Raw genomic sequence first — 21,034 nt, 5'->3', positions numbered from 1 at the left:
GGGTGAACAAGTTTTCATGCACCTGTTGGCCCTCTTTAGATCTTCTTGGGAGAAATCTCCGTGTCCATCTTTGGCCCAGGATTTCATTGGCTTGTTCTTTTTCTTGTGGAGACGTGTGAGTTGATTGTATCTTTGGGCTTTTCACCCCTTGTCCGATGTGTGCTTTGCAAACATCCACTCCCAGTTGTTGTGCTGTCTTTGCATTGAGTCGATGGTTTCCTTGACTGGGCAGAAGCATCTGCATGTGAGGTGGTCCCGTTTGTTTCTTGTCTCCTTTGCTGCCCTTGCCCAGTCAGACAGGCTTCTTCCAAATAGGCGGCTCAGACAGATGGCAAAGAGCACTCTGCCTAGGTCTTCTCCTACAAGTTTCACGGTTTCAAGTGTGCCATTCAGGGCTTTAATCCATTCCAGGTGGTGCGTGTGCCAGGTGGCACATCATGGTCTACTCTCGTTGTGTTCCATGTGGCTGTGCAGGCTTCCCAGCACCGTTTCTTGGAGAGACTCTCCTTTGTCCACTGTCTCCTCTTGGCTCCCTGGTCGCAAATGGGCTGTCCTTGTATGTTTGAGTTGGGCTCTGGGCTCTCGATTCTGTTGCATGGGTCTGTGTGCCTGTTTTTGGGCCCGGACTGTGCCGTTTCGGTACCTAGCGCTTCGTCCCCTATGTTGAAATCAGAAAGTGTGATACGTCCTGCTTTGTTCATTTTCCTGAGGATTCCTTGGCCTATTCAGGGTCTCTTGTTGCTGGCTGGAAACTTTAGGATTCTCTCTTCTATCTCTCTGGCAAATATGGCTGCAACTTTGACTGGGATTGCATGGAATCCAGAGATTCCTTTCTCCGCTATGGACGTTTCAAGTGTGTTAATTCTTCCATTCCTAGGTCCCGGAATATCCTTCTTTTTCCTTGTGTCGTCTTGAATTTCTTTCCCCAAACGTTTGCTAGTTTTCGGTTGACATAGCTTTCACCTGTTTTGCTAAGGTTCTTCATAGACATCTTCTTCTTCGTACTGGCAAGCTGTGTTTTTTGTTCGTTTGTGTTTAGCTTCCATTTGTCTACTCTTTGCAACTTGTAATTGGTTCTGTTTTGGCAGAAGTGCATCGCTGTGCTCACATCTGCTGGCAATGCTCCTGTATTTGCTGTGGAAGTCTGGCCCTATCTAACGTCCCTTCCCATCTGCCTCTGCACCCCCTCGGACGCCTGCCCCACAATGACTGAAGCAGTGGTGAGGAGGCTCACCCCCAGGATTCCACCCGGCCCACCCCGGGCCACCGACCCAGAAGCTGCGGACCTCACCGCTGCACCACCGGCCGGCCCCTTTCATGTTCCATTGGCAACCTGCAGTTGAGTGCAATGGGGCTTGAATATGCTGCTTGAGCCCAACTCTGGCACTGTGTAGATGAGGCCAGGTTGTTTGTCGGGGCCACTGTGACGTCAGAGGATTGGTCATAGCTGTGCGTCTGCTGTCCCGGCAAACTTCACGGACACAGGGCTTCAGAGCCCGCTTGGAGCAGTCTCATAACGCACCCTTCCCAGTGAGCCCAGGTTTGACCTTCGTTGCTGTTTTTTGGCTTGTGAATTTCTCTGACTTTCAAACGTTCCAGCACAGTGTGTCTAAAGACTGACATCTTTCATTGTGGATTATTCAGGTGTGATATCTGTTCGCCTTGCATTTTCTGGGACCTTTTTTTCTTTTCCACAGTATACTCGTCATGGTCTTTCTCAGCTATCTCCCTTAGATGTGCTCATCAGTCCGTTCTCCTTCAGTCGAAGGGATTAATTTTGTATTTCTTGAATCACCGTATGTTCTCTAGGCCGAGGTGTGAGTGCTTTCGTGATTCTTGGTTGCTGTCTTTGAATTTGCAGCGGTCACTTGTAGGACTCTTTGCTATCCTAGCCTAGGTCAAGCGAAGCACTGACAACCCGTGGTCATCTGGCTTGGTTTGACATCCTGAGATCAGAAACTCCAAATTCGAGGTGGTCCTGGCAACCCCCTTCATGGACATAATGTTTTTCTGAGACAAATTAGACAAATATGATGAATTCCTCGCTCCAGGAAAGATATTTTCCTTTCTCTTTTGTGGAGTCGGGAAGTTTCGAACTTGACCCCTGACCCTTGAACATTGCCCTAGATTCCATCTAGATAAGGGCTGACTTTATTTCTATAGGCTGTGCCATTTGTTTGACCTACATCCTCAGCCCTGGCATGTTTATTTTTCTGGAAACAGAATTGTAATGTTCTAATTTTCAGCCAGCTTCCTTCCATATGGCGTCAAAGCACATAATCAATAATCCTTCTACGGCAAGAAGTCGGGGGAGAGAATTTCATTGGAGCCAAAGTGAGCACTCTAGCCTGGGAGGGCAGCCTTCACAAAGGAACCAAGCCCTCTGGAAAAGGGTGATTTTCAGCACACTTGTAGAGCCCTTCCCAACAAAGAGACCTACCCCAAGCATGACAGGGCTCCATTCCTTCAAGGCTTCCAAGACATCTCTTGGGACGCATTAGCATGTGGCCAGTGGGCCCCCGTGACGCCAGAGCTATGGAAAGTGAGACTGATCTTCGAAGAATGCTAGGGGCCTAGGAAAGGAGGCATCGACTCTTCTCTTCAACGTCCTCAAGAGATCCTTCTTGACTTTGGATTATGCTTAAGGCAGAAGGACACTGTAGGTCTGATAAGGCCCAAGTGCGGCCTCGTGTTTCCAATCAAGTTTCAAGCTTGAATCAGCATGGCCTCCCCATAGACTTGAATAGATGACAATGTTCTCCTCTCAGTGCTTGTCCCTCTATTCTGGCTTCTTGCCAAGGATTCCTTTCTTATCCCTGGCATCAGAGTCTGTTTGATCTCTTCCAGTTTCTGTGCCCGCTTTCTGTTTGTCAAAGCAGTTTCTGGGTATGTCTCCCTTTAATAGCCCAGCCTAGGCCAATCCTCAGACTGTAACCATGCGGCCATCTTGGGGGACATGTTCACCGTGATGTCATAAAGAACCTCAGAAGGCCAAGTTGTCCTGACAACCTCCAAGCACACAGAGTTTCAGAGCCATCTCAGACCAGTCTGACTCCTCCCCCTTTCCAGGTAGGATAGTTTTCCTTTTTCTGGATTTCTTGTCGGTTTCTAACTTTCTCCTCGAACTTGGAAAGGCCTGCTCCCTTCTCTCTAGACACTGGTTTCTTTCCTGTAAGATTACCCTGGGTGTTATCTCTTATGTCTTGGGTAGATGGCCAAGTGGGTGGACCTTCCCCAGAGAAAGTCCTGGACTCCCTCCCAAGTTGAAGTTGAACAGGCAATCCTCTGATGCGCAATGATCGTGTCATCTCCTAGCACTCTGCCAATTCCGCCTTGGCAGGTCCCATGTTTTCCTTCCTTCTTCCTTTGGGGAAGTGTACCAGATGCCTTCCTAGATTGGAATATTCTCACGGTTCTTTTTCTGGTGCGTATTGAGAACGGACCCTCACAATTGCTACTCCTTTATGACCTCTGTCCGCACCGTACCATGAAATCTCTATTCCCTAACAGTGCTAATGTGATCTGCACCCGCGCTGTGAAAGAGTGAGGCCCGGGCCACCCAAGAGGAACGTGGGCACTTGCCCGCTCCACCACAGGGCCGGCCCTGACTTGTACTTTTGGACCAACCTGTGGCCTGAACTTGGGAAGATGTGGGCCTGTTTGGATTATTCGTGAAGTGGATTAGTAGGAACATCATGGACGGTAACGTTTTCCGTTGGTTCCTGGGCTTAGCACGGATCAGGTTCTCTTGGTAGGATTCCTCTTCATGTATTTGGAATGGTCTACCTTTCTGTAGCATCAGTCAGGCTTTTGAGGTGATTTTCCATCCTTGGAAGTTCACCTTCTCTAATCTCTTTCAGCCCCCAAAGCTGTATGCCGTCATTCTGGACCCCTTTTTGGATGTTTGATTTTAGGTGGATTTATTGCCATAACCCTGCATTAGAACATGCTATGTCTTTCAGATTTACATCCTCATCGATTTAGACTTCCGTGTAGGTTCCATCCTCTTCACCAGCGTAAGCCGAATCACAGGCCCTCACCACACACTTGTGCCTCATCATCTCTTTCACCCTCCCCCACCGCCCCGCTTTGCCTCTGGGCGCCCCCGATCAAATGTCCAGTGCCACCTGTTGGTTAGCGCTTGTTTTTTCTTCTCCTAGTAAGTGAGATCCTACGGTATTTGACTTTGTCCCTGGGGCTTGTTTCACTTCCCCTAAAACCCTCCCAGCCATTCTGGTGGTCACAAATGGCTGGATTGCATCCTTTGTTCCCGCTGAGTGCTCTGCCATTGTGTGGCTATAGCCCATGTTCCTTCTCCATTCGTCCCTTGCTGGGCACCAGGGCGGCTTCCAAGTCTTGGAGAGCGGGAGTAAGGCTGTGGTGAACTCAGCGGTGCACGTCTTTAGGTGGTAGTGTTTCCGAGTTCTTTGGCTAAACGCCCCCCAGAGGAATAGCTGGATCATATGGGACATGGATTCTTAAATTTCGGAGGCAGTTCCACACCGCTTGGCCTAGTGGCTGCACCGGTTTCCACTGCCAGCAGCAGTGCTGGAGGCTTCCCTTCTCTCCACCTCCTCTCTGACGCTTGTTGTTTCCTGTCTGCCTCCTTATAGCCATTCTGACCACAGTGATCTGCTATGTCATTGCGGTTTGGATTTGCCTTGGCCTCAGACTTAATGAGGGTGAACAAGTTTTCATGCACCTGTTGGCCCTCTTTAGATCTTCTTGGGAGAAATCTCTGTGTCCATCTTTGGCCCAGGATTTCATTGGCTTGTTCTTTTTCTTGTGGAGACGTGTGAGTTGATTGTATCTTTGGGCTTTTCACCCCTTGTCCGATGTGTGCTTTGCAAACATCCACTCCCAGTTGTTGTGCTGTCTTTGCATTGAGTCGATGGTTTCCTTGACTGGGCAGAAGCGTCTGCATGTGAGGTGGTCCCGTTTGTTTCTTGTCTCCTTTGCTGCCCTTGCCCAGTCAGACAGGCTTCTTCCCAATAGGCGGCTCAGACAGATGGCAAAGAGCACTCTGCCTAGGTCTTCTCCTACAAGTTTCACGGTTTCAAGTGTGCCATTCAGGGCTTTAATCCATTCCAGGTGGTGCGTGTGCCAGGTGGCACATCATGGTCTACTCTCGTTGTGTTCCATGTGGCTGTGCAGGCTTCCCAGCACCGTTTCTTGGAGAGACTCTCCTTTGTCCACTCTCTCCTCTTGGCTCCCTGGTCGCAAATGGGCTGTCCTTGTATGTTTGAGTTGGGCTCTGGGCTCTCGATTCTGTTGCATGGGTCTGTGTGCCTGTTTTTGGGCCCGGACTGGGCCGTTTCGGTACCTAGCGCTTCGTCCTCTATGTTGAAATCAGAAAGTGTGATACGTCCTGCTTTGTTCATTTTCCTGAGGATTCCTTGGCCTATTCAGGGTCTCTTGTTGCTGGCTGGAAACTTTAGGATTCTCTCTTCTATCTCTCTGGCAAATATGGCTGCAACTTTGACTGGGATTGCATGGAATCCAGAGATTCCTTTCTCCGCTATGGACGTTTCAAGTGTGTTAATTCTTCCATTCCTAGGTCCCGGAATATCCTTCTTTTTCCTTGTGTCGTCTTGAATTTCTTTCCCCAAACGTTTGCTAGTTTTCGGTTGACATAGCTTTCACCTGTTTTGCTAAGGTTCTTCATAGACATCTTCTTCTTCGTACTGGCAAGCTGTGTTTTTTGTTCGTTTGTGTTTAGCTTCCATTTGTCTACTCTTTGCAACTTGTAATTGGTTCTGTTTTGGCAGAAGTGCATCGCTGTGCTCACATCTGCTGGCAATGCTCCTGTATTTGCTGTGGAAGTCTGGCCCTATCTAACGTCCCTTCCCATCTGCCTCTGCACCCCCTCGGACGCCTGCCCCAGAATGACTGAAGCAGTGGTGAGGAGGCTCACCCCCAGGATTCCACCCGGCCCACCCCGGGCCACCGACCCAGAAGCTGCGGACCTCACCGCTGCACCACCGGCCGGCCCCTTTCATGTTCCATTGGCAACCTGCAGTTGAGTGCAATGGGGCTTGAATATGCTGCTTGAGCCCAACTCTGGCACTGTGTAGATGAGGCCAGGTTGTTTGTCGGGGCCACTGTGACGTCAGAGGATTGGTCATAGTTGTGCGTCTGCTGTCCCGGCAAACTTCACGGACACAGGGCTTCAGAGCCCGCTTGGAGCAGTCTCATAACGCACCCTTCCCAGTGAGCCCAGGTTTGACCTTCGTTGCCGTTTTTTGGCTTGTGAATTTCTCTGACTTTCAAACGTTCCAGCACAGTGTGTCTAAAGACTGACATCTTTCATTGTGGATTATTCAGGTGTGATATCTGTTCGCCTTGCATTTTCTGGGACCTTTTTTTCTTTTCCACAGTATACTCGTCATGGTCTTTCTCAGGTATCTCCCTTAGATGTGCTCATCAGTCCGTTCTCCTTCAGTCCAAGGGATTAATTTTGTATTTCTTGAATCATCGTATGTTCTCTAGGCCGAGGTGTGAGTGCTTTCGTGATTCTTGGTTGCTGTCTTTGAATTTGCAGCGGTCACTTGTAGGACTCTTTGCTATCCTAGCCTAGGTCAAGCGAAGCACTGACAACCCGTGGTCATCTGGCTTGGTGTGACATCCTGAGATCAGAAACTCCAAATTCGAGGTGGTCCTGGCAACCCCCTTCATGGACATAATGTTTTTCTGAGACAAATTAGACAAATATGATGAATTCCTCGCTCCAGGAAAGATATTTTTCTTTCTCTTTTGTGCATTCGGGAAGTTTCGAACTTGACCCCTGACCCTTGAACATTGCCCTTGATTCCATCTAGATAAGGGCTGACTTTATTTCTATAGGCTGTGCCATTCGTTTGACCTACATCCTCAGCCCTGGCATGTTTATTTTTCTGGAAACAGAATTGTAATGTTCTAATTTTCAGCCAGCTTCCCTCCATATGGCGTCAAAGCACATAATCAATAATCCTTCTACGGCAAGAAGTCGGGGGAGAGAATTTCATTGGAGCCAAAGTGAGCACTCTAGCCTGGGAGGGCAGCCTTCACAAAGGAACCAAGCCCTCTGGAAAAGGGTGATTTTCAGCACACTTGTAGAGCCCTTCCCAACAAAGAGACCTACCCCAAGCATGACAGGGCTCCATTCCTTCAAGGCTTCCAAGACATCTCTTGGGACGCATTAGCATGTGGCCAGTGGGCCCCCATGACGCCAGAGCTATGGAAAGTGAGACTGATCTTCCAAGAATGCTAGGGGCCTAGGAAAGGAGGCATCGACTCTTCTCTTCAACGTCCTCAAGAGATCCTTCTTGACTTTGGATTATGCTTAAGGCAGAAGGACACTGTAGGTCTGATAAGGCCCAAGTGCGGCCTCGTGTTTCCAATCAAGTTTCAAGCTTGAATCAGCATGGCCTCCCCATAGACTTGAATAGATGACAATGTTCTCCTCTCAGTGCTTGTCCCTCTACTCTGGCTTCTTGCCAAGGATTCCTTTCTTATCCCTGGAATCAGAGTCTGTTTGATCTCTTCCAGTTTATGTGCCCGCTTTCTGTTTGTCAAAGCAGTTTCTGGGTATGTCTCCCTTTAATAGCCCAGCCTAGGCCAATCCTCAGACTGTAACCATGCGGCCATCTTGGGGGACATGTTCACCGTGATGTCATAAAGAACCTCAGAAGGCCAAGTTGTCCTGACAACCTCCAAGCACACAGAGTTTCAGAGCCATCTCAGACCAGTCTGACTCCTCCCCTTTCAAGGTAGGATAGTTTTCCTTTTTCTGGATTTCTTGTCGGTTTCTAACTTTCTCCTCGAACTTGGAAAGGCCTGCTCCATTCTCTCTAGACACTGGTTTCTTTCCTGTAAGATTACCCTGGGTGTTATCTCTTATGTCTTGGGTAGATGGCCAAGTGGGTGGACCTTCCCCAGAGAAAGTCCTGGACTCCCTCCCAAGTTGAAGTTGCCCAGGCAATCCTCTGATGCGCAATGATCGTGTCATCTCCTAGCACTCTGCCAATTCCGCCTTGGCAGGTCCCATGTTTTCCTTCCTTCTTCCTTTGGGGAAGTGTACCAGATGCCTTCCTAGATTGGAATATTCTCACGGTTCTTTTTCTGGTGCGTATTGATAAGGGACCCTCACAATTGCTACTTCTTTAGGACCTCTGTCCGCACCGTACCATGAAATCTCTATTCCCTAACAGTGCTAATGTGATCTGCACCCGTGCTGTGAAAGAGCGAGGCCCGGGCCACCCAAGCGGAACGTGGGCACTTGCCCGCTCCACCACAGGGCCGGCCCTGACTTGTACTTTTGGACCAACCTGTGGCCTGAACTTGGGAAGATGTGGGCCTGTTTGGATTATTCGTGAAGTGGATTAGTAGGAACATCATGGACGGTAACGTTTTCCGTTGGTTCCTGGGCTTAGCACGGATCAGGTTCTCTTGGTAGGATTCCTCTTCATGTATTTGGAATGGTCTACCTTTCTGTAGCATCAGTCAGGCTTTTGAGGTGATTTTCCATCCTTGGAAGTTCACCTTCTCTAATCTCTTTCAGCCCCTAAAGCTGTATGCCGTCATTCTGGACCCCTTTTTGGATGTTTGATTTTAGGTGGATTTATTGCCATAACCCTGCATTAGAACATCCTATGTCTTTCAGATTTACATCCTCATCGATTTAGACTTCCGTGTAGGTTCCATCCTCTTCACCAGCGTAAGCCGAATCACAGGCCCTCACCACACACTTGTGCCTCATCATCTCTTTCACCCTCCCCCACCGCCCCGCTTTGCCTCTGGGCGCCCCCGATCAAATGTTCAGTGCCACCTGTTGGTTAGTGCTTGTTTTTTCTTCTCCTTGTAAGTGAGATCCTACGGTATTTGACTTTGTCCCTGGGGCTTGTTTCACTTCCCCTAAAACCCTCCCAGCCATTCTGGTGGTCACAAATGGCTGGATTGCATCCTTTGTTCCCGCTGAGTGGTCTGCCATTGTGTGGCTATAGCCCATGTTCCTTCTCCATTCGTCCCTTGCTGGGCACCAGGGCGGCTTCCAAGTCTTGGAGAGCGGGAGTAAGGCTGTGGTGAACTCAGCGGTGCACATGTCTTTAGGCGGTAGTGTTTCCGAGTTCTTTGGCTAAACGCGCCCCAGAGGAATAGCTGGATCATATGGGACATGGATTCTTAAATTTCGGAGGCAGTTCCACTTCGCTTGGCCCAGTGGCTGCGCCGGTATCCACTGCCAGCAGCAGTGCAGGAGGCTTCCCTTCTCTCCACCTCCTCTCTGACGCTTGTTGTTTCCTGTCTGCCTCCTTATAGCCATTCTGACCACAGTGAGCTGCTATGTCATTGCGGTTTGGATTTGCCTTGGCCTCAGACTTAATGAGGGTGAACAAGTTTTCATGCACCTGTTGGCCCTCTTTAGATCTTCTTGGGAGAAATCTCCGTGTCCATCTTTGGCCCAGGATTTCATTGGCTTGTTCTTTTTCTTGTGGAGACGTGTGAGTTGATTGTATCTTTGGGCTTTTCACCCCTTGTCCGATGTGTGCTTTGCAAACATCCACTCCCAGTTGTTGTGCTGTCTTTGCATTGAGTCGATGGTTTCCTTGACTGGGCAGAAGCATCTGCATGTGAGGTGGTCCCGTTTGTTTCTTGTCTCCTTTGCTGCCCTTGCCCAGTCAGACAGGCTTCTTCCAAATAGGCGGCTCAGACAGATGGCAAAGAGCACTCTGCCTAGGTCTTCTCCTACAAGTTTCACGGTTTCAAGTGTGCCATTCAGGGCTTTAATCCATTCCAGGTGGTGCGTGTGCCAGGTGGCACATCATGGTCTACTCTCGTTGTGTTCCATGTGGCTGTGCAGGCTTCCCAGCACCGTTTCTTGGAGAGACTCTCCTTTGTCCACTGTCTCCTCTTGGCTCCCTGGTCGCAAATGGGCTGTCCTTGTATGTTTGAGTTGGGCTCTGGGCTCTCGATTCTGTTGCATGGGTCTGTGTGCCTGTTTTTGGGCCCGGACTGTGCCGTTTCGGTACCTAGCGCTTCGTCCCCTATGTTGAAATCAGAAAGTGTGATACGTCCTGCTTTGTTCATTTTCCTGAGGATTCCTTGGCCTATTCAGGGTCTCTTGTTGCTGGCTGGAAACTTTAGGATTCTCTCTTCTATCTCTCTGGCAAATATGGCTGCAACTTTGACTGGGATTGCATGGAATCCAGAGATTCCTTTCTCCGCTATGGACGTTTCAAGTGTGTTAATTCTTCCATTCCTAGGTCCCGGAATATCCTTCTTTTTCCTTGTGTCGTCTTGAATTTCTTTCCCCAAACGTTTGCTAGTTTTCGGTTGACATAGCTTTCACCTGTTTTGCTAAGGTTCTTCATAGACATCTTCTTCTTCGTACTGGCAAGCTGTGTTTTTTGTTCGTTTGTGTTTAGCTTCCATTTGTCTACTCTTTGCAACTTGTAATTGGTTCTGTTTTGGCAGAAGTGCATCGCTGTGCTCACATCTGCTGGCAATGCTCCTGTATTTGCTGTGGAAGTCTGGCCCTATCTAACGTCCCTTCCCATCTGCCTCTGCACCCCCTCGGACGCCTGCCCCACAATGACTGAAGCAGTGGTGAGGAGGCTCACCCCCAGGATTCCACCCGGCCCACCCCGGGCCACCGACCCAGAAGCTGCGGACCTCACCGCTGCACCACCGGCCGGCCCCTTTCATGTTCCATTGGCAACCTGCAGTTGAGTGCAATGGGGCTTGAATATGCTGCTTGAGCCCAACTCTGGCACTGTGTAGATGAGGCCAGGTTGTTTGTCGGGGCCACTGTGACGTCAGAGGATTGGTCATAGCTGTGCGTCTGCTGTCCCGGCAAACTTCACGGACACAGGGCTTCAGAGCCCGCTTGGAGCAGTCTCATAACGCACCCCTCTCAGTGAGCCCAGGTTTGACCTTCGTTGCCGTTTTTTGGCTTGTGAATTTCTCTGACTTTCAAACGTTCCAGCACAGTGTGTCTAAAGACTGACATCTTTCATTGTGGATTATTCAGGTGTGATATCTGTTCGCCTTGCATTTTCTGGGACCTTTTTTTCTTTTCCACAGTATACTCGTCATGGTCTTTCTCAGGTATCTCCCTTAGATGTGCTCATCAGTCCGTTCTCCTTCAGTCCAAGGGATTAATTTTGTATTTCTTGAATCATCGTATGTTCTCTAGGCCGAGGTGTGAGTGCTTTCGTGATTCTTGGTTGCTGTCTTTGAATTTGCAGCGGTCACTTGTAGGACTCTTTGCTATCCTAGCCTAGGTCAAGCGAAGCACTGACAACCCGTGGTCATCTGGCTTGGTGTGACATCCTGAGATCAGAAACTCCAAATTCGAGGTGGTCCTGGCAACCCCCTTCATGGACATAATGTTTTTCTGAGACAAATTAGACAAATATGATGAATTCCTCGCTCCAGGAAAGATATTTTTCTTTCTCTTTTGTGCATTCGGGAAGTTTCGAACTTGACCCCTGACCCTTGAACATTGCCCTTGATTCCATCTAGATAAGGGCTGACTTTATTTCTATAGGCTGTGCCATTCGTTTGACCTACATCCTCAGCCCTGGCATGTTTATTTTTCTGGAAACAGAATTGTAATGTTCTAATTTTCAGCCAGCTTCCCTCCATATGGCGTCAAAGCACATAATCAATAATCCTTCTACGGCAAGAAGTCGGGGGAGAGAATTTCATTGGAGCCAAAGTGAGCACTCTAGCCTGGGAGGGCAGCCTTCACAAAGGAACCAAGCCCTCTGGAAAAGGGTGATTTTCAGCACACTTGTAGAGCCCTTCCCAACAAAGAGACCTACCCCAAGCATGACAGGGCTCCATTCCTTCAAGGCTTCCAAGACATCTCTTGGGACGCATTAGCATGTGGCCAGTGGGCCCCCATGACGCCAGAGCTATGGAAAGTGAGACTGATCTTCCAAGAATGCTAGGGGCCTAGGAAAGGAGGCATCGACTCTTCTCTTCAACGTCCTCAAGAGATCCTTCTTGACTTTGGATTATGCTTAAGGCAGAAGGACACTGTAGGTCTGATAAGGCCCAAGTGCGGCCTCGTGTTTCCAATCAAGTTTCAAGCTTGAATCAGCATGGCCTCCCCATAGACTTGAATAGATGACAATGTTCTCCTCTCAGTGCTTGTCCCTCTACTCTGGCTTCTTGCCAAGGATTCCTTTCTTATCCCTGGAATCAGAGTCTGTTTGATCTCTTCCAGTTTCTGTGCCCGCTTTCTGTTTGTCAAAGCAGTTTCTGGGTATGTCTCCCTTTAATAGCCCAGCCTAGGCCAATCCTCAGACTGTAACCATGCGGCCATCTTGGGGGACATGTTCACCGTGATGTCATAAAGAACCTCAGAAGGCCAAGTTGTCCTGACAACCTCCAAGCACACAGAGTTTCAGAGCCATCTCAGACCAGTCTGACTCCTCCCCTTTCAAGGTAGGATAGTTTTCCTTTTTCTGGATTTCTTGTCGGTTTCTAACTTTCTCCTTGAACTTGGAAAGGCCTGCTCCATTCTCTCTAGACACTGGTTTCTTTCCTGTAAGATTACCCTGGGTGTTATCTCTTATGTCTTGGGTAGATGGCCAAGTGGGTGGACCTTCCCCAGAGAAAGTCCTGGACTCCCTCCCAAGTTGAAGTTGCCCAGGCAATCCTCTGATGCGCAATGATCGTGTCATCTCCTAGCACTCTGCCAATTCCGCCTTGGCAGGTCCCATGTTTTCCTTCCTTCTTCCTTTGGGGAAGTGTACCAGATGCCTTCCTAGATTGGAATATTCTCACGGTTCTTTTTCTGGTGCGTATTGATAAGGGACCCTCACAATTGCTACTTCTTTAGGACCTCTGTCCGCACCGTACCATGAAATCTCTATTCCCTAACAGTGCTAATGTGATCTGCACCCGTGCTGTGAAAGAGCGAGGCCCGGGCCACCCAAGCGGAACGTGGGCACTTGCCCGCTCCACCACAGGGCCGGCCCTGACTTGTACTTTTGGACCAACCTGTGGCCTGAACTTGGGAAGATGTGGGCCTGTTTGGATTATTCGTGAAGGGGATTAGTAGGAACATCATGGACGGTAACGTTTTCCGTTGGTTCCTGGGCTTAGCACGGATCAGGTTCTCTTGGTAGGATTCCTCTTCATGTATTTGGAATGGTCTACCTTTCTGTAGCATCAGTCAGGCTTTTGAGGTGATTTTCCATCCTTGGAAGTTCACCTTCTCTAATCTCTTTCAGCCCCCAAAGCTGTATGCCGTCATTCTGGACCCCTTTTTGGATGTTTGATTTTAGGTGGATTTATTGCCATAACCCTGCATTAGAACATCCTATGTCTTTCAGATTTACATCCTCATCGATTTAGACTTCCGTGTAGGTTCCATCCTCTTCACCAGCGTAAGCCGAATCACAGGCCCTCACCACACACTTATGCCTCATCATCTCTTTCACCCTCCCCCACCGCCCCGCTTTGCCTCTGGGCGCCCCCGATCAAATGTCCAGTGCCACCTGTTGGTTAGTGCTTGTTTTTTCTTCTCCTTGTAAGTGAGATCCTACGGTATTTGACTTTGTCCCTGGGGCTTGTTTCACTTCCCCTAAAACCCTCCCAGCCATTCTGGTGGTCACAAATGGCTGGATTGCATCCTTTGTTCCCGCTGAGTGGTCTGCCATTGTGTGGCTATAGCCCATGTTCCTTCTCCATTCGTCCCTTGCTGGGCACCAGGGCGGCTTCCAAGTCTTGGAGAGCGGGAGTAAGGCTGTGGTGAACTCAGCGGTGCACATGTCTTTAGGCGGTAGTGTTTCCGAGTTCTTTGGCTAAACGCGCCCCAGAGGAATAGCTGGATCATATGGGACATGGATTCTTAAATTTCGGAGGCAGTTCCACTTCGCTTGGCCCAGTGGCTGCGCCGGTATCCACTGCCAGCAGCAGTGCAGGAGGCTTCCCTTCTCTCCACCTCCTCTCTGACGCTTGTTGTTTCCTGTCTGCCTCCTTATAGCCATTCTGACCACAGTGAGCTGCTATGTCATTGCGGTTTGGATTTGCCTTGGCCTCAGACTTAATGAGGGTGAACAAGTTTTCATGCACCTGTTGGCCCTCTTTAGATCTTCTTGGGAGAAATCTCCGTGTCCATCTTTGGCCCAGGATTTCATTGGCTTGTTCTTTTTCTTGTGGAGACGTGTGAGTTGATTGTATCTTTGGGCTTTTCACCCCTTGTCCGATGTGTGCTTTGCAAACATCCACTCCCAGTTGTTGTGCTGTCTTTGCATTGAGTCGATGGTTTCCTTGACTGGGCAGAAGCATCTGCATGTGAGGTGGTCCCGTTTGTTTCTTGTCTCCTTTGCTGCCCTTGCCCAGTCAGACAGGCTTCTTCCAAATAGGCGGCTCAGACAGATGGCAAAGAGCACTCTGCCTAGGTCTTCTCCTACAAGTTTCACGGTTTCAAGTGTGCCATTCAGGGCTTTAATCCATTCCAGGTGGTGCGTGTGCCAGGTGGCACATCATGGTCTACTCTCGTTGTGTTCCATGTGGCTGTGCAGGCTTCCCAGCACCGTTTCTTGGAGAGACTCTCCTTTGTCCACTGTCTCCTCTTGGCTCCCTGGTCGCAAATGGGCTGTCCTTGTATGTTTGAGTTGGGCTCTGGGCTCTCGATTCTGTTGCATGGGTCTGTGTGCCTGTTTTTGGGCCCGGACTGTGCCGTTTCGGTACCTAGCGCTTCGTCCCCTATGTTGAAATCAGAAAGTGTGATACGTCCTGCTTTGTTCATTTTCCTGAGGATTCCTTGGCCTATTCAGGGTCTCTTGTTGCTGGCTGGAAACTTTAGGATTCTCTCTTCTATCTCTCTGGCAAATATGGCTGCAACTTTGACTGGGATTGCATGGAATCCAGAGATTCCTTTCTCCGCTATGGACGTTTCAAGTGTGTTAATTCTTCCATTCCTAGGTCCCGGAATATCCTTCTTTTTCCTTGTGTCGTCTTGAATTTCTTTCCCCAAACGTTTGCTAGTTTTCGGTTGACATAGCTTTCACCTGTTTTGCTAAGGTTCTTCATAGACATCTTCTTCTTCGTACTGGCAAGCTGTGTTTTTTGTTCGTTTGTGTTTAGCTTCCATTTGTCTACTCTTTGCAACTTGTAATTGGTTCTGTTTTGGCAGAAGTGCATCGCTGTGCTCACATCTGCTGGCAATGCTCCTGTATTTGCTGTGGAAGTCTGGCCCTATCTAACGTCCCTTCCCATCTGCCTCTGCACCCCCTCGGACGCCTGCCCCAGAATGACTGAAGCAGTGGTGAGGAGGCTCACCCCCAGGATTCCACCCGGCCCACCCCGGGCCACCGACCCAGAAGCTGCGGACCTCACCGCTGCACCACCGGCCGGCCCCTTTCATGTTCCATTGGCAACCTGCAGTTGAGTGCAATGGGGCTTGAATATGCTGCTTGAGCCCAACTCTGGCACTGTGTAGATGAGGCCAGGTTGTTTGTCGGGGCCACTGTGACGTCAGAGGATTGGTCATAGCTGTGCGTCTGCTGTCCCGGCAAACTTCACGGACACAGGGCTTCAGAGCCCGCTTGGAGCAGTCTCATAACGCACCCTTCCCAGTGAGCCCAGGTTTGACCTTCGTTGCCGTTTTTTGGCTTGTGAATTTCTCTGACTTTCAAACGTTCCAGCACAGTGTGTCTAAAGACTGACATCTTTCATTGTGGATTATTCAGGTGTGATATCTGTTCGCCTTGCATTTTCTGGGACCTTTTTTTCTTTTCCACAGTATACTCGTCATGGTCTTTCTCAGGTATCTCCCTTAGATGTGCTCATCAGTCCGTTCTCCTTCAGTCCAAGGGATTAATTTTGTATTTCTTGAATCATCGTATGTTCTCTAGGCCGAGGTGTGAGTGCTTTCGTGATTCTTGGTTGCTGTCTTTGAATTTGCAGCGGTCACTTGTAGGACTCTTTGCTATCCTAGCCTAGGTCAAGCGAAGCACTGACAACCCGTGGTCATCTGGCTTGGTGTGACATCCTGAGATCAGAAACTCCAAATTCGAGGTGGTCCTGGCAACCCCCTTCATGGACATAATGTTTTTCTGAGACAAATTAGACAAATCTGATGAATTCCTCGCTCCAGGAAAGATATTTTTCTTTCTCTTTTGTGCATTCGGGAAGTTTCGAACTTGACCCCTGACCCTTGAACATTGCCCTTGATTCCATCTAGATAAGGGCTGACTTTATTTCTATAGGCTGTGCCATTCGTTTGACCTACATCCTCAGCCCTGGCATGTTTATTTTTCTGGAAACAGAATTGTAATGTTCTAATTTTCAGCCAGCTTCCCTCCATATGGCGTCAAAGCACATAATCAATAATCCTTCTACGGCAAGAAGTCGGGGGAGAGAATTTCATTGGAGCCAAAGTGAGCACTCTAGCCTGGGAGGGCAGCCTTCACAAAGGAACCAAGCCCTCTGGAAAAGGGTGATTTTCAGCACACTTGTAGAGCCCTTCCCAACAAAGAGACCTACCCCAAGCATGACAGGGCTCCATTCCTTCAAGGCTTCCAAGACATCTCTTGGGACGCATTAGCATGTGGCCAGTGGGCCCCCATGACGCCAGAGCTATGGAAAGTGAGACTGATCTTCCAAGAATGCTAGGGGCCTAGGAAAGGAGGCATCGACTCTTCTCTTCAACGTCCTCAAGAGATCCTTCTTGACTTTGGATTATGCTTAAGGCAGAAGGACACTGTAGGTCTGATAAGGCCCAAGTGCGGCCTCGTGTTTCCAATCAAGTTTCAAGCTTGAATCAGCATGGCCTCCCCATAGACTTGAATAGATGACAATGTTCTCCTCTCAGTGCTTGTCCCTCTACTCTGGCTTCTTGCCAAGGATTCCTTTCTTATCCCTGGAATCAGAGTCTGTTTGATCTCTTCCAGTTTCTGTGCCCGCTTTCTGTTTGTCAAAGCAGTTTCTGGGTATGTCTCCCTTTAATAGCCCAGCCTAGGCCAATCCTCAGACTGTAACCATGCGGCCATCTTGGGGGACATGTTCACCGTGATGTCATAAAGAACCTCAGAAGGCCAAGTTGTCCTGACAACCTCCAAGCACACAGAGTTTCAGAGCCATCTCAGACCAGTCTGACTCCTCCCCTTTCAAGGTAGGATAGTTTTCCTTTTTCTGGATTTCTTGTCGGTTTCTAACTTTCTCCTTGAACTTGGAAAGGCCTGCTCCATTCTCTCTAGACACTGGTTTCTTTCCTGTAAGATTACCCTGGGTGTTATCTCTTATGTCTTGGGTAGATGGCCAAGTGGGTGGACCTTCCCCAGAGAAAGTCCTGGACTCCCTCCCAAGTTGAAGTTGCCCAGGCAATCCTCTGATGCGCAATGATCGTGTCATCTCCTAGCACTCTGCCAATTCCGCCTTGGCAGGTCCCATGTTTTCCTTCCTTCTTCCTTTGGGGAAGTGTACCAGATGCCTTCCTAGATTGGAATATTCTCACGGTTCTTTTTCTGGTGCGTATTGATAAGGGACCCTCACAATTGCTACTTCTTTAGGACCTCTGTCCGCACCGTACCATGAAATCTCTATTCCCTAACAGTGCTAATGTGATCTGCACCCGTGCTGTGAAAGAGCGAGGCCCGGGCCACCCAAGCGGAACGTGGGCACTTGCCCGCTCCACCACAGGGCCGGCCCTGACTTGTACTTTTGGACCAACCTGTGGCCTGAACTTGGGAAGATGTGGGCCTGTTTGGATTATTCGTGAAGGGGATTAGTAGGAACATCATGGACGGTAACGTTTTCCGTTGGTTCCTGGGCTTAGCACGGATCAGGTTCTCTTGGTAGGATTCCTCTTCATGTATTTGGAATGGTCTACCTTTCTGTAGCATCAGTCAGGCTTTTGAGGTGATTTTCCATCCTTGGAAGTTCACCTTCTCTAATCTCTTTCAGCCCCCAAAGCTGTATGCCGTCATTCTGGACCCCTTTTTGGATGTTTGATTTTAGGTGGATTTATTGCCATAACCCTGCATTAGAACATCCTATGTCTTTCAGATTTACATCCTCATCGATTTAGACTTCCGTGTAGGTTCCATCCTCTTCACCAGCGTAAGCCGAATCACAGGCCCTCACCACACACTTATGCCTCATCATCTCTTTCACCCTCCCCCACCGCCCCGCTTTGCCTCTGGGCGCCCCCGATCAAATGTCCAGTGCCACCTGTTGGTTAGTGCTTGTTTTTTCTTCTCCTTGTAAGTGAGATCCTACGGTATTTGACTTTGTCCCTGGGGCTTGTTTCACTTCCCCTAAAACCCTCCCAGCCATTCTGGTGGTCACAAATGGCTGGATTGCATCCTTTGTTCCCGCTGAGTGGTCTGCCATTGTGTGGCTATAGCCCATGTTCCTTCTCCATTCGTCCCTTGCTGGGCACCAGGGCGGCTTCCAAGTCTTGGAGAGCGGGAGTAAGGCTGTGGTGAACTCAGCGGTGCACATGTCTTTAGGCGGTAGTGTTTCCGAGTTCTTTGGCTAAACGCGCCCCAGAGGAATAGCTGGATCATATGGGACATGGATTCTTAAATTTCGGAGGCAGTTCCACTTCGCTTGGCCCAGTGGCTGCGCCGGTATCCACTGCCAGCAGCAGTGCAGGAGGCTTCCCTTCTCTCCACCTCCTCTCTGACGCTTGTTGTTTCCTGTCTGCCTCCTTATAGCCATTCTGACCACAGTGAGCTGCTATGTCATTGCGGTTTGGATTTGCCTTGGCCTCAGACTTAATGAGGGTGAACAAGTTTTCATGCACCTGTTGGCCCTCTTTAGATCTTCTTGGGAGAAATCTCCGTGTCCATCTTTGGCCCAGGATTTCATTGGCTTGTTCTTTTTCTTGTGGAGACGTGTGAGTTGATTGTATCTTTGGGCTTTTCACCCCTTGTCCGATGTGTGCTTTGCAAACATCCACTCCCAGTTGTTGTGCTGTCTTTGCATTGAGTCGATGGTTTCCTTGACTGGGCAGAAGCATCTGCATGTGAGGTGGTCCCGTTTGTTTCTTGTCTCCTTTGCTGCCCTTGCCCAGTCAGACAGGCTTCTTCCAAATAGGCGGCTCAGACAGATGGCAAAGAGCACTCTGCCTAGGTCTTCTCCTACAAGTTTCACGGTTTCAAGTGTGCCATTCAGGGCTTTAATCCATTCCAGGTGGTGCGTGTGCCAGGTGGCACATCATGGTCTACTCTCGTTGTGTTCCATGTGGCTGTGCAGGCTTCCCAGCACCGTTTCTTGGAGAGACTCTCCTTTGTCCACTGTCTCCTCTTGGCTCCCTGGTCGCAAATGGGCTGTCCTTGTATGTTTGAGTTGGGCTCTGGGCTCTCGATTCTGTTGCATGGGTCTGTGTGCCTGTTTTTGGGCCCGGACTGTGCCGTTTCGGTACCTAGCGCTTCGTCCCCTATGTTGAAATCAGAAAGTGTGATACGTCCTGCTTTGTTCATTTTCCTGAGGATTCCTTGGCCTATTCAGGGTCTCTTGTTGCTGGCTGGAAACTTTAGGATTCTCTCTTCTATCTCTCTGGCAAATATGGCTGCAACTTTGACTGGGATTGCATGGAATCCAGAGATTCCTTTCTCCGCTATGGACGTTTCAAGTGTGTTAATTCTTCCATTCCTAGGTCCCGGAATATCCTTCTTTTTCCTTGTGTCGTCTTGAATTTCTTTCCCCAAACGTTTGCTAGTTTTCGGTTGACATAGCTTTCACCTGTTTTGCTAAGGTTCTTCATAGACATCTTCTTCTTCGTACTGGCAAGCTGTGTTTTTTGTTCGTTTGTGTTTAGCTTCCATTTGTCTACTCTTTGCAACTTGTAATTGGTTCTGTTTTGGCAGAAGTGCATCGCTGTGCTCACATCTGCTGGCAATGCTCCTGTATTTGCTGTGGAAGTCTGGCCCTATCTAACGTCCCTTCCCATCTGCCTCTGCACCCCCTCGGACGCCTGCCCCAGAATGACTGAAGCAGTGGTGAGGAGGCTCACCCCCAGGATTCCACCCGGCCCACCCCGGGCCACCGACCCAGAAGCTGCGGACCTCACCGCTGCACCACCGGCCGGCCCCTTTCATGTTCCATTGGCAACCTGCAGTTGAGTGCAATGGGGCTTGAATATGCTGCTTGAGCCCAACTCTGGCACTGTGTAGATGAGGCCAGGTTGTTTGTCGGGGCCACTGTGACGTCAGAGGATTGGTCATAGCTGTGCGTCTGCTGTCCCGGCAAACTTCACGGACACAGGGCTTCAGAGCCCGCTTGGAGCAGTCTCATAACGCACCCTTCCCAGTGAGCCCAGGTTTGACCTTCGTTGCCGTTTTTTGGCTTGTGAATTTCTCTGACTTTCAAACGTTCCAGCACAGTGTGTCTAAAGACTGACATCTTTCATTGTGGATTATTCAGGTGTGATATCTGTTCGCCTTGCATTTTCTGGGACCTTTTTTTCTTTTCCACAGTATACTCGTCATGGTCTTTCTCAGGTATCTCCCTTAGATGTGCTCATCAGTCCGTTCTCCTTCAGTCCAAGGGAATAATTTTGTATTTCTTGAATCATCGTATGTTCTCTAGGCCGAGGTGTGAGTGCTTTCGTGATTCTTGGTTGCTGTCTTTGAATTTGCAGCGGTCACTTGTAGGACTCTTTGCTATCCTAGCCTAGGTCAAGCGAAGCACTGACAACCCGTGGTCATCTGGCTTGGTGTGACATCCTGAGATCAGAAACTCCAAATTCGAGGTGGTCCTGGCAACCCCCTTCATGGACATAATGTTTTTCTGAGACAAATTAGACAAATATGATGAATTCCTCGCTCCAGGAAAGATATTTTTCTTTCTCTTTTGTGCATTCGGGAAGTTTCGAACTTGACCCCTGACCCTTGAACATTGCCCTTGATTCCATCTAGATAAGGGCTGACTTTATTTCTATAGGCTGTGCCATTCGTTTGACCTACATCCTCAGCCCTGGCATGTTTATTTTTCTGGAAACAGAATTGTAATGTTCTAATTTTCAGCCAGCTTCCCTCCATATGGCGTCAAAGCACATAATCAATAATCCTTCTACGGCAAGAAGTCGGGG

Source organism: Equus asinus, chromosome X (genome assembly GCF_041296235.1).
Source record: "Equus asinus isolate D_3611 breed Donkey chromosome X, EquAss-T2T_v2, whole genome shotgun sequence".
NCBI lineage: Eukaryota > Metazoa > Chordata > Mammalia > Perissodactyla > Equidae > Equus > Equus asinus.
This window is presented reverse-complemented; position numbering follows the sequence as displayed.